Here is a 13,280-nt window from a genome sequence, read left to right on the forward strand (position 1 = left end):
TGTAGAATGGCAACGAGGATGTCAGCCGACCAACACTCGCTACTCGGTCCCTGGTTGCGGCGATTTGCGATGCTGGCCAGCTAGGAATGAACTAGCAGTCAGTACAGTACAGTCCTCTCTCGGCTAGCTAACATTTAGCGTTACATTTAAGTGTTACTTACTGATCCATTAGACAGAAAGCTAACTGGACATCGGTTCTGAAGCCTCTTTGGTCACGGAGCTCCCTCCATCTCTTGAATGCCTGACTGAGGTTTACTCTTGCTTTCCTCTTCTTTTATCACTCTCCTTTTTGTGCATCCTCGCCTCCTCAGACAGATTAGCTCGTTTTCTTTTGGGAGGCTGTTTTTCACTTATCTCCAAACTTTGTCCGTCTGCCATTGTGCTCCTGACTCAACTATCTCATGCCACGGCCAGTTCCTCATAAGGACCAGCTCCAGTCCCTGATTGGCTGACCGACCAGTTTGGCAATATATGACGCATTTCCTGCCGTAAAGCAGATTTTTTCCGCAAAAATTCGTCCCCGGTGGCAGAAGCTTATTGCAGTAACTAAGTAACCTATGTAAACGCTGATAGTCTGAATTTACTGTGTATACTACCCTGTGCTACCCACATTATTTTCATAATGATATATATATAGGCAAAAATGCTGTCTGTTGCTTCTTTAAGCATGCTGGCATTCCAGAGGCAAAATTGGCGTAATCTACGTGACGTTTAACACAACAGCATCAATGTCTAGTGTGTCATACAACATACGTGTCGGGCACCGCTTTCTTCACAATAACAATGGCAAAACATGGCAATAACAATCATTTACCAGCCTTGTTATATGGCGGTTGATCTCGTCCTCTGCTCTGACCTTGTGGTAGCAAAGTTGCTTCGTTCCCAGCAATTACCCTTGTGTGGACAGAGTTCTAATAACTAACAGAGGGAACTGATGACCAAATCTACGAAAATAAGATCCAAGTTGTAACAAACGAGACCTGCTTTATAACATTTATGTAACTGGGGCGGGGGAGAGATCACACCCTCTGAAGTTTTTTCCTTTGCTACCAGACCTTCTACCTCTTGTACCTACATGTGACTGTGGTGGAATTCTGCGGCGTGTCACTGGGTGGTTCAGTGTTACGCTGTTTGGTTTGGGTCTGACAAACTGAGACTTGTTTGTTCAGTAGCACCGAGTCCAACCGAGGAGAGTGGGAGAATATCGTTAAGGGAGACCACTGTCTCCAGAGCTTGTGATGAGGGGTGTGAGGAGACATACGGTAACACAGAGGCACACACACATGTTCAGAGTGCAGTGGTGGGCTAGAGTCTGGTAGTGGTTCAGTATGTGACAAACTGAGGAGGGTTGTTTGAAGCTGTAGTCCAGTTGGAAAGAAGACGAGAAAGAATGGACAGACTTGTCTTGTTGGGAATTACTACTGCAGTGTGTGTTTGTGTGTTGGGACCTCGAAGGTGATGGCAGATAGAGGTTTCCCAGGTTCATGGTTACTAAGGAATATGCAAAAGAAACAAGAAATGCTGTCAGACTCTGGCAGCATCTTGTACATGAATACCTCGGGTGCTGTACACATGCACACAGACACACACACACACACACACACACACACACACACCCACACCTATGATAAAGTATCCTCCTGCCATTGTGCTGTTTGAATAAGTAAAGTTTACCACTAATACATACATAATTCTGACACTTTTCAGATGGAGATTAATGAAAAGATGAAAACCAGCAGCATGATTTATACAAAGGCAATATGTTATTTGGTGAATACCAGACAATTTAGCATCTGTATCCTACATTTTATACACCATTTAAAAAACCAAACATTTCTACAATAAATGTTTCTTTCCTGAATGTATAATTATAAATGTTAATGACAACAACTGATATTTGCATTTTTTAAAAAAGTGGGGCAAAGATTTCGAACACTGCAACTAACACTTGTGTTTATTATTTATTAATCTGCCACTTTTGTTTTGTTTTGTTTTATCAATCTCTCAGTTGAGAAAATGCCCAGTTTAATATCCCAGAGCCTCAGGTGATGTATTTAAAGGCCATGTTATGTACGTTCATTAGTTCAAAATCAAAAGATTTTTGAGTTTACGGTGACTTAAAAGCAGCAAACCCTCAAATTTTGGAAGTTGAAGCAGAGCATGTTTGGCATTTTTGTTTGAAATATAATTGAAAAGGTGAAATTATTACCACATTATTTGCAGATTGATTTAATTGATTAAATAGCACTTGCTGTATGATAATTAAAAACATTTTGATGTGAAAATATTATACAATCACTCTCTCATGATGTGGGTACATTTTGACTTAATATGCTTTGTGACAGTAGAAAGAAAAGCATGACTATCTATAAATGCCATAAAGTAATTTCTTTTCAAATATTTTTTAAATTAGCGAGCGAGATTCAGTAGTAGAAGTGCTCTGGTTAAATGAGCTTTCTTTGCCTTTTCTTCGCCTTTTCCCTCCATCTGTTATGGCCCGCCTTTCTCCTCTGTGGTCGGCCCATTAGCTCGGTGACCAGTGGACTATGACAGGGCGGCCTGGTCATGGCAACACACAGCTGTAACATGGATGGTGCCTTTCACATTAGTGTGGTGAACAAGGGGAACAGGAGCAGGAGCTTTTCCATTAGCACCTCCCACGATCTGCCAAGATCCTGACAGGGAGAGAGAGAGAGAAGAGGGGAGAGGGAGAGAGAGCTATATTGACCATGTTTTCAAATGGCTGCTTCTTAACCGTGTGACAGTGACCTGAGCCGAGCTTTGGGCGGGACCATCACTCCATATTCACACATTGAGTGGGAGAGAATGTGAGGCAAACTGGAGAAACAGAAAAGACTGTGTACATACTAGTGCACATTATGTGATTCCCACTCACTATATTTAAAAAAGGAAAAGAAAAAAAGAAACCATTTTCTAATGGTTGTCAAGAGTTTCACTTAATGATACTGAAAAGTCCTTAATCAGGAAAAAACATTTTAAATCTTGATGTAAAATGACATAAATAAGTATATTAATTGGGATGTCTATTGTCTTTTTTGATGGTTGTTGTTTGAGGGTTTGAGGGTTCTTGGTTTCTAAAACAACTGACACATTGTTACAGTGAATAAAGATTTTCTCACAGCAGTTATTTTAACGTGTCAGAGCAGGAATAGCACAGTCTCTGGCTCTGTCCTATTTAGGTGTGTCATTGAGCCAGCATGCACAAAAAAGCAGAGCACTGGGACTAAAACCTAAATGAAACACAGGTATTAAAGTTTTAAGTTACAGCTGTGTTTGGAAAGTTAAATTATCCGTTTGAAGAAACAACTACGGTATAAGAATATGGGAGGAAGAATAGGCTAATGCATTTATTTTATTGTTAATGTTAAACATAAGTACCAATAACTGCAATTTGACAAGAAGTGTTTTTCTGTTTTTCTTTTCTTTCTTTTGGAAAGTGTGTATTTACATTTTCTTCTTAATGGATGAAATGTTTTTTTTTATTGTTAATATTTAGCAGTTTACAGGGGGATTCATAAATTAAATATATTTAAAGAGAATATTACACAATTACATTTGCACACACATATATTTTCATTTCTTTAATTCAAACATCTCTGTCCACTGAGTGTACAAAACGATCTATCTAAATCAGCTATTTAAAAGTCTGCCTTTTATAGTGGCACTCCAGCAATTCTGTATTCAACTGCTAAGAAGTTGAAGGACTTGCGAGAGAGAGATTGAATCAGAGGAAGGGTCCAACTAAAGCAGCACAGTCTTAGATATCGTGACTTTTACTCTCTTGTATGGGTCAAGCTCCAAAATGCTGGATCCTACAATACACATAATGCAACTGGACACTGTGTCTTTGTTACTCCATGTATGACTGACAGATGACCACTTTGTAACAGACACTCTCTTAGAAATGTATAGTCTTAATAAACTAAGTACAAAAAGTAAGGAAATTTGTGTTTGGTAGATTATTTCTTTGTTGTAACACTGCTTCTTGGCAATAAATCTTATACCGTTGGAAAGCCTGTTTATTTCCCTATTAAATGGTGCAGCAGAGCTGAGTATGTGGGTTGTGCCCATGAAGAAAAATGCTATATCTTCTCTGCCAATGCCAAACAGCTTTTTTTTTTGCTGTTGCTGTTGACTCTTGTTTTGAGCTTCTCGTACCCCCCACCTGTGAGCATGGGCCCTGCTACAGTTGGTGTCTGCTCCAAGAATCAACATGCCATGTTTGACTGATCTGAATAGGGCAACTTCAAGCTGGTGTTCCGTAAAACCAAGTTGCGGCATTATTTGGAGTGAGCCCTCGTGCCATCTGCAAACTGAAGGCCAAGTTCCATATAATGGGGGATGTCAGAGACAGGCTGCGAAGTGGGTGCCCCAAGAAGATGTTTTCCTCATCCTGCCAGCACTTAGGTCCCGTAGGCAGTCTTCCACAGATTTGCAGTCAAGGTTTGCAGGACGATATGGCCGACGACTCTCTTCCCAGACAATCCGCAACAGAGTGCACGCAGCCAATCTCTGGTCTCAAAGGGCTGCCAGGAGGCCTGCCATGACTTCCCTTCACTGTCAGGCCCATTTGTGCTGGTGTCAGCAACATGTGCACTGGAACCTGAACAGGTGGAGGAACGTTATGTTCAGTGGTGAGTCCAGATTCTGCCTAAGGCAGATTAAAGTGTGGAGAAGACGTGGAGAACGTTTTGCTGATTGCTGCACCAATAGAGTAACATCTTTTGGTGGAGGCAGTGTGAAGGTGTGGGGCGGCATCTCCCTCACTGGAAAAACAAGGTTTTTCATCATTGGAGTCAATCTCAGTGCAGAGAGATATCGAGATGAAATTCTGCAACCAGTGGCAATCCCATATCTCCACAGTCTGGGACCAAACTCTATCCTCCAAGATGACAGTGCTCGCCCCCACAGAGCGAGGTTTATCAGAGACTACCTCCAGAATTTGGGAGTGGAGAGGATGGAATGGCCTGCCAGCAGTCCTGACCTCAACCCTATTGAACACTTGTAGGATCAGTTTGGGCGTGCTGTTTGTGCCAGTGACCAACACAAACAGGTTGGCAGACTTGCGACAAATGCTGGTTGAAGAATGGGATGCCATCCCACAGCAGTGTGTGACCAGGCTGGTGACCAGCATGAGGAGGAGGTGCCAGGCTTTTGTGGCTGTGTATCGTTCTTCCACACGCTACTGAGGCTCATGTTTGTTAAATGAATAAATTGTTAAATTGCCAATATGTCTTGTTTCTTCAGACTTCAATGATCCATTTTCATGGGCGCAACCCGCTCCATACAAATGTAGCACCGTTTAAAAGGGAAATAAACAGGCTTTCCAATGGTGTAAGAGTTATTGCCAAGAAGCATTGTTACAACAAAGAAATAATCCACCAAACACAAATTTCCTTACTTTTTGTGCTTAGATTAGTTTTCTCACACTTTGCAACTTTAAACTGTTGAAAGCTGTTAGAAAGTATATATGCACTGTCCTTTATTAATGCACCTCACAGATTTAAAGCTAATTTTTCCTGATGTCTATAATTTCCCAGAAATCTGCTTCTTTTCTTTTCCCCTTAATCTTTTTTTTCCAAAGCCCTGGGGTGTAATTACCACAGAGCTATTGAAATGGATTGCGTAGCATTTCATCAATGGTTTGCTTTTTAAAATTTCGTTGTTTCTTCTTCATCTCCAAAGGTAGCGGTGACGTCTCTTTTGATGAAGTGATCAAATGATGAGGGTCTCATTTGCTGTGATCACAGGGCCACGTGTCCCCAAGCCCTAAGTCTATCTACTTCTTGATTTATTTTTACCTTTTTTTGTTTTGTGTTTCAGCATCTCCTTCTTCTCCTGTCTGTTCCCTTGTAATTTGACGTGGAAATGCTTGTTATGGCCGATCAAAGACAGCCATCTGTGGCCTGTCAGCTTCCCTCAGACAAAGTGGGAGGTGAGATGAGATGATCTACAGCATGCATATCAGAGAGAGGGAGAGAGAGAGAGGGAGTCAATGAGAGATGCATGTATTAACAAGGTGCGAAAGAGGAGTGTAAGATGGATAGAAAAGATGATAGAAATGAGCAATTAAAATACAGAAGGGCCAAAAAACTGTAAAAATGATTTTAGAGACAGAAGAGAGGATTTAGGCACTGTCATATCAGTTTAGATCATTTATACACAGCGATCTCTATTCATTTTGGTGGGAACAATCAAACATGCACAATTGTTATTATGCTTTAGTTGTGGTACTAGGTACAAAAATGCAAACCACATATCCACCATTAATTTATAATATCAATTATGTATAATATCAGTTATAATGCTCACAACACTCTCTACTCACATAACTGACCTTTGGAACAGTATGTGTAAAAATGATCTCAACTCAAAGGTCCACTTACTGGCTTTTTTTTTTTTTTTCATTGCAGCTAACAGGCTTCATCAGCGAATGCAGCTGGCTCAGGTGCCATTGTAGTTTGTCATCGTGGTACTGTTACTTTGAATTAAAGTGCCCTGCTTTCACTCTTCTTTCCCCTCTGTTTTTTACCTTATGCCTGTGCAGTAATCTTAATTTGACACAATCAAATAAGATGAACAGTAATATTTGATCTCCATTAAGCTCCTACTCGATATCCCAACATTATCAAGCAAGTCCTCAGTGCTGAAACTGTGTTTGACTTTGCTTACAGGAACTCTTCCTCTGCGTAGTTACTGTCCATCTCTGTCAGGTCAGCACTAGGGTCATTACAGAGCTCTGCACTTTTAAGGGTACTGACCAAGTTCCGTAAGTACTACCAAGTACTAATTCACATTAAATCCATCTGTGTCAAATGTTGCTTACTGAGAGTGCATCTGGTTGAGAATGCCAGGTTAAGAGATGGGGTGTACACCTTACAACTTGGAAGCCAGCCACAGAACTCTGAAGCTGGCAAAGGATCTCTATTGCTGGCCTTATCCCCCTCGGAGTTAGAGAGATCTATTGGCAGAAATGGAATAAAATATTCAGAATTATGTTCTTCTTACTGTATAGTCACCAAAAACTAAGAAACGTTGCGTTTTCATTAGCTCATTGAGCCCTTCTTAACGACATAGGCAGCTGGTCCTGTCTCACAGAGTCTACCATGCCTCTACAGTAACCCAGAACAGACAAACAAAACACTGTTTTTATGTTACCTGAAGGTCACTGTAGGTACTCTACTAGCTTGGAAAGGCAGGGGTAAAGGGAGGGGTATTCAGTTTGTTGCAATCTGCAAATTTACTGTTAGATGCCACTAAACCCTACACACTGATACTTTAAGTAATATATGCACACAAAGCATTATTACAATAATTAATGCTTCCATTATAAGTGTTGGGGGACAAAATAGTCCTCTGCAAAAATGTATTCCAAAGCTTATCTGAAGTTGTTATAAGGCTTCAGGCTTCTGGAATTTGGCACTAAAAGCTCTAACTTGGAAGATACCCACTTTATTTGTCTAACTCAAACTGCTTAAGCCTCAGTTTAGCTTCAAGTAAACTTTGGGCTGTATTTCTGCACAGACCAAAGATTGTAGATCCAGTTGGGTGTTTCTGTGTCAGTATAGTGCTGGCTGTCTGACACACCAAAATGAGATGGAGCCATAATTAACATTATTAGTTTGACCTTTGCTTTTTATGCTATGACAAGTCAAAGCTAGCTGTGGAGAAGGACCTCTGCTTGCAGTTTAATGCATAAACATGGACTGTTGAATGGCTCAACACAAGAATAACGGCATTCAACAAACACCTCTACCAACCAATTAGAGCCATTTTTTTTATGTAGCCATACACAGTGCTAGTTTGAATGACAAATGGTGATAAAATACAAGAAGTTTAGGCATTTGAAGTTTTTCTTTTCAGTCAGACAGGATATAAAAAATAGCTGTAGGCTATCTATGCTAAATAATCAGTGGCAGTTTCTTCCAAGTGTGTATAATGGTGACTGTTTAACAAGTGCTACTCTGATAAGTGCATACATGTACAAGATGTAGCATGACAAGACAATAGCCACCTAATGATGAAGGGCACACATTACATGGAACAAGACACAGATATGGACGTGACAGGACACTGCAGTCATGTAATGGTACAAGACCCTCATTACAGAGGACAAGACACTGCAGAGGACAGGACATAAAGTGATCGAACCCTCTCAAGAGAGATAAAAGAGATGAGAATGGCAAAGCGGGGGACAGGGGATGAGAGAGTTGGGGAGAGGACGAAAGAATGAGCGAAGGAGGGATGAAATAGGAGGACAACTCCACTCAAAGAGACCCTATCCCTCAAAGTAATGATGATGTCTTAGTTGGTTAAAAAGCAGTGTTAAGTATTGGCTGCGTTGAATATCAGGGAGAGCTGGCTCAGAGAGATGGATGGCATCTTAAGTAACAGCATCCTGATAGATATGTTGGCACAGGAGCCAAGCATGACGCGTACTGTAAGGAGAGGAGGGCATGAAATATTACAGAGGGAGGAAAAAAGAGAGAGAGAGGTGGAGAAACGGAATCTAATACCAACGTTACATATAGAAAGACACTTATTCTGCATTAAAAAGTGACAGTTTTGTCTTATTTTAGATGGAAAAGTGAAAGATTTAGTGAATAGGTGACATAACTGGCTGCTTGCAAAAATGTAAATGGCATTATGTTATCACGAAACTAGATGTGATTGTGCAGCTTCATTCATAGCAACAGTGTTTAAAGACTGCAGAATTTTCCCAGGATTTATTTGGAAACCAGTGATTAATGTACATAAAAGCTGGTGTTGAAAGTCCGCAGATAGAATCAACCTAGTAAATTTTGTGTGGACTTCATGTTCTCTCTTTTCCTCATGCATGTTGAGGCTATTTTGAATATGTTTGATTTTTATAAATGGAATCAGAGCAGATGACACCACACAACAGGACAAACAACTACTAAACAAGACTGAGAGTCTACCTAGCACGTTAGTATGCTAAACACAAACTGTTGAAGGCTGATGGGAATGTCATTAGATTTGCAGGTATTCAGTCATAAACCAGTGACACCTTATGAAGATGCATGAAATGTTCAGAGGAAATTCACTACTGGTTACTTTGTGGGGAGCATGAATTGATTTCATGGTTAACCATCCAAGAGTTTACACACTGCACACAAAACCAGAAAACTTAACCTCATTGTGTAGCTGAAGGAAAGGTCAGGGTATCACCAAGGCCAGATGGGGAAACCTCTGAGGACCATGAATTCCTGCAGAAAATTGGCAAACTATTCAATATTTTTCCAGATATTTCAGTCTGGAGTGGCTAGAAATGGCTTATAAATTCAAGGAAACAATGCAATGATTATAGTACTAAAATGAAATATTAAATAAGTAGAATCCAAAGGACAGCCCAGTGTTTAAATTTTAATCTCAATCCTGTTGCTCAATATGTTGTTTTTGTTGACTGTCAACACAAAGAAATCAGTGTATTCTGTGACAATATATATTACATGTATGGAGGTTTTGCAGGTTTTAATAATTTCATGGTTCCAAGTAGGGTTGGGCTGATGGACAGTGCCCTCCCCTCCAGGCTTTAGTCCACTCAAACATGGTTTGTGGGTTTGCAGTGGCACTAATATTCATTGTGTGCTCAATTTATCTACCAGATGAACTGTAGTCAGCCAGATGGGCAAAATGGTACTTTTTTTAGTGACCAAGTTTTGCCACCAACAATATCCACTCATAGACACTTCATAATAATTATTTTTTTGAACTTACTGGTATTTATAAGTATCACATGATCAGGCAAAGTAAAGTAAATAAATTAATTAAATTATTTACAGAAACGTTGTGTGCAATAGTCCACCTTCCACCTTCTTTTCCCTCTTGGCGGTCTGCAGCTCAGGTTGGGTTCAGGTAGTTAATAAGCAGGTCTACCTTCAACAAAAATGTGATAGGCAGTGGCTCAGTCCATAGGGACTTGGGTTGGGAACCGGAGGGTTGCCTGTTGGAGTCCCCGTCCGGACCAAAATATGGAGCGTGGACTGGTGGCTGGAGAGGTGCCAGTTCACCTCCTGGGCACTGCCAAGGTGCCCTTGAGCAAGGCACCGAACCCCCCAACCGCTCGGGGCATCTCACCAAGGGCAGCTCCCTCACTCTGACATCTCTCCACTTTGTGCATGTATAGGTCCTGTTTGTGCATGTGTGTGTCTTTCGGACCTGTGTGTAATTGACAAGCAAGAGTGAAAACATTGAATTTCCCCTCAGAGGGATTAATAAAGTAAATAAACTAAACTAAACTCAACTATAGTCTATTGCGATGTTTCACTGTTGACATTGTCATATGCCAATTTGGTAGACATATCTACTCATTAATCACACTAAATACATTGTAATATATTGTCAGTCAAATATAGTTGATCCTATTTTTTATATAGAATTTTGTTTTGTTTTTCCATTGCAATGAAAGTTGTTTTTTTAACATATCTTTGCAGCCATGTCAGCCTAAATTAATTGAAGGGAAGTCACGTGAAAATGAAGTCTGTTCTGATTATTAAAATACATTTGTGTTTTATATTAGATGATATGTACAAAATTAAGTTATTGGTTCATAGAATAAGGCATGTTGAATTGTACGAACCCACTGATAGATTTTGTTAAGAAAAATAGAATAATACACAACCCTAAAAGAGGAGAAGTTGCTCAGTATAAATGACTTTTTGCAGAATTTACTTTTTAAAATAAGAAAGGGAAGGTTTATTTGTCATCAAGATGATATGTTTCTGAGAAAAAACAACAACAGACAAACCTGAAGCTTGCCTTTGAAAATATGTCCATTTATCATCACCTTTAGACTGCTCTTACCCTCGGAGGGTTATTTTGTCTGATGGGACTGAACCAGCCCTCCTCCCCAACCACTCCAATAAGTGTTTTTCAATTACTGCTGTCAGCCGGTAATCATCTAGTGATGAATAGTCTGATATCCAGCCTTTATATTCATCTGCCTTCTTTGTTAGATTGTTTCTAGACAAGCCTGCACTTGTGTGTGTGCGCAGAGGCAGAGGTAATATATTTTTTTATTTACAAAGTATAGAAGGTGAGATTAAATGAATGGCAAAGTTAATGAATTTCGCCTTGTTTAATTTTTCATAACACAAACGAATATAAATGCTGCTTTTCTGAACAATTAAACCATCTGCTGTCATTCCTTAGAAGAAGCTGAAGATTTTATTTTGATCAAATATTCATGATTATTACTCATCATGGATAATTATTGCAATTTATTTCTCTTTTCAAACTATTTTGGTTCTAATAACAAAAGCACAAACAGAAGTAGTCTAATATTATCATTAGAAGCATTATGTAAATACAGTATTATGCAGAAAGCATGTAATTGCACCAAACAAATGGCCTTATAGCAGAAAGGGAAACATTGATTTTATTACTTTTGGGTCGTTATAGCAGGAGCAGAGTGGTCAAATATTAACACTGGAAACATTTTGCAAATACTATATTGTACACAAATTGAAATTGCTCCCATTTAAAGGCATGTCTTAAGTACATGGAGGATACAAGCATAAACAAATAGTTATTAAGTAATAAGACTGTTTATGTCCTTGTGATAAAGCATGGCTGCGTCTTTTATTTTCTTCTTTTTTAATTCCAGGTTTTTGATAAGTTCAATTATCTGATTTCTGATAGAGCCTGATTATCATCCGGGCTTGGCAGGCTACTTCCTGAGGCACTAGAACTCCAGGGGCCCCTGAGCTCCAGACTTGCTGTTGTTGTTTAGGAATACATACCATGATAGCACAATATCAGATGATGTGATAAGGGTCTTAAGAGTTCTGCTTTAAGCTTGAGGCCCTGTCTAGCAGAGGTCCCTCTTGTCAAAATTTAGTTCTAAGTCCTTTGTGCATACATGTTGCAAATTCATGAATTGATGTGCTTGATCAAACTATTACACAGCAAATCAGGAACCAGATAGTGCTCCATCAAAATGCAACCCGGTATTTCTTGGAATTACATCCATTTTGGACAGTTGACCATGCAGGACAACCCAGTCTCCCATAAAAATGTCACTTTTTATCAACAGAATTAGGAAATATTATGGTATTATGGTATCTGTGAATTGGCAAAATAATGATACTGAACGTATCAATAACATTTTAATCGACAAAGTAGTTCATGTGTTTTTTCCACCAAAACATCTGATTAATCTTTTTCATAGTTATGTACAGTTACAGTTATGTTGACAGTGATTGTTAACATCTAACCAAAACCATGATCTCTTCCTAACCTTAACCAAAGTGTAGTGTTATCCAGGGTTTTGCAGCATTGTGCTGTTGACATTCTTGTCTGGTGATAGAGGTTAAGACTGTACACATTGTGATTCAAGTGATTTAGAGTAAAGGACACAAAGGCTGAATATAACACAGTAAGAATGTAATTGGACAGCAATCATGTGAAATGTGCTGAGTAGAAGTGGAAGCATCATAAAGCCAGCATAGCAGCAGATGTAGTTTTATAAAAGCTTTAGTGGTGTGGTAACGATTAAGATAGTATATTTAGTTGTGATTCTTTATATATGCCCAATGACACACTACAGCAACTACAAAATATGTTGCTTTTATGTCAAGTGCAAAGTATAAAGGTTTTAAAATGGGGAACGAACTAGAAGGATTCAAACTCATTTTTCTTTTTATTACAGTGTGACTAAATAAGTCCCACCACACATCCACACACAAGCACGCGTCCTTGAACAATAGCACTACACTAACACTGCTGATACTGCCAGCATGTAGATATGTCTCTTCTTCTACTATACTTACATGGTAGGGATGTTACAAAGTCATTTCCTAGAAACAATAAAATAAAATACATGTACAGGCGGAAAAAGGACTCCCTGCCCTCCTCCCTCCCCTTGTCTTCCCTCTCCGCTCTCCATCTATCACATCCAGCAGGTACCACAGGCCACTGACCAAGCCTGTCCTCCCGTCATTAGCCCCGCGTTCTCCCCACGCGATCCGTGTGGCTACCCCTGTCTCCTTTCTCCAGCCCGACACCCCATAATAATATCTCTTTCAACCTTCACACCGTGATAAATAGGGGTGCACAGAACAAAAGGGATGGTGGGAGAGGAGGGAGGGAGACCAGAGGGGTGAAGTATAAGAGAATTAGGGGTAGAGAAAGAAAAAGAGGGGAAGTCTGATGTGGTCTGTTTGTGTGTATTTCTGTATATGTGTCTCTGTGTGTGCCTCACATTGTTAGGATGTAACATGAAAAGTTTTCATGGGATA

This window comes from Epinephelus fuscoguttatus, linkage group LG15 (assembly GCF_011397635.1).
Source record: "Epinephelus fuscoguttatus linkage group LG15, E.fuscoguttatus.final_Chr_v1".
Classification (NCBI taxonomy): domain Eukaryota; kingdom Metazoa; phylum Chordata; class Actinopteri; order Perciformes; family Serranidae; genus Epinephelus; species Epinephelus fuscoguttatus.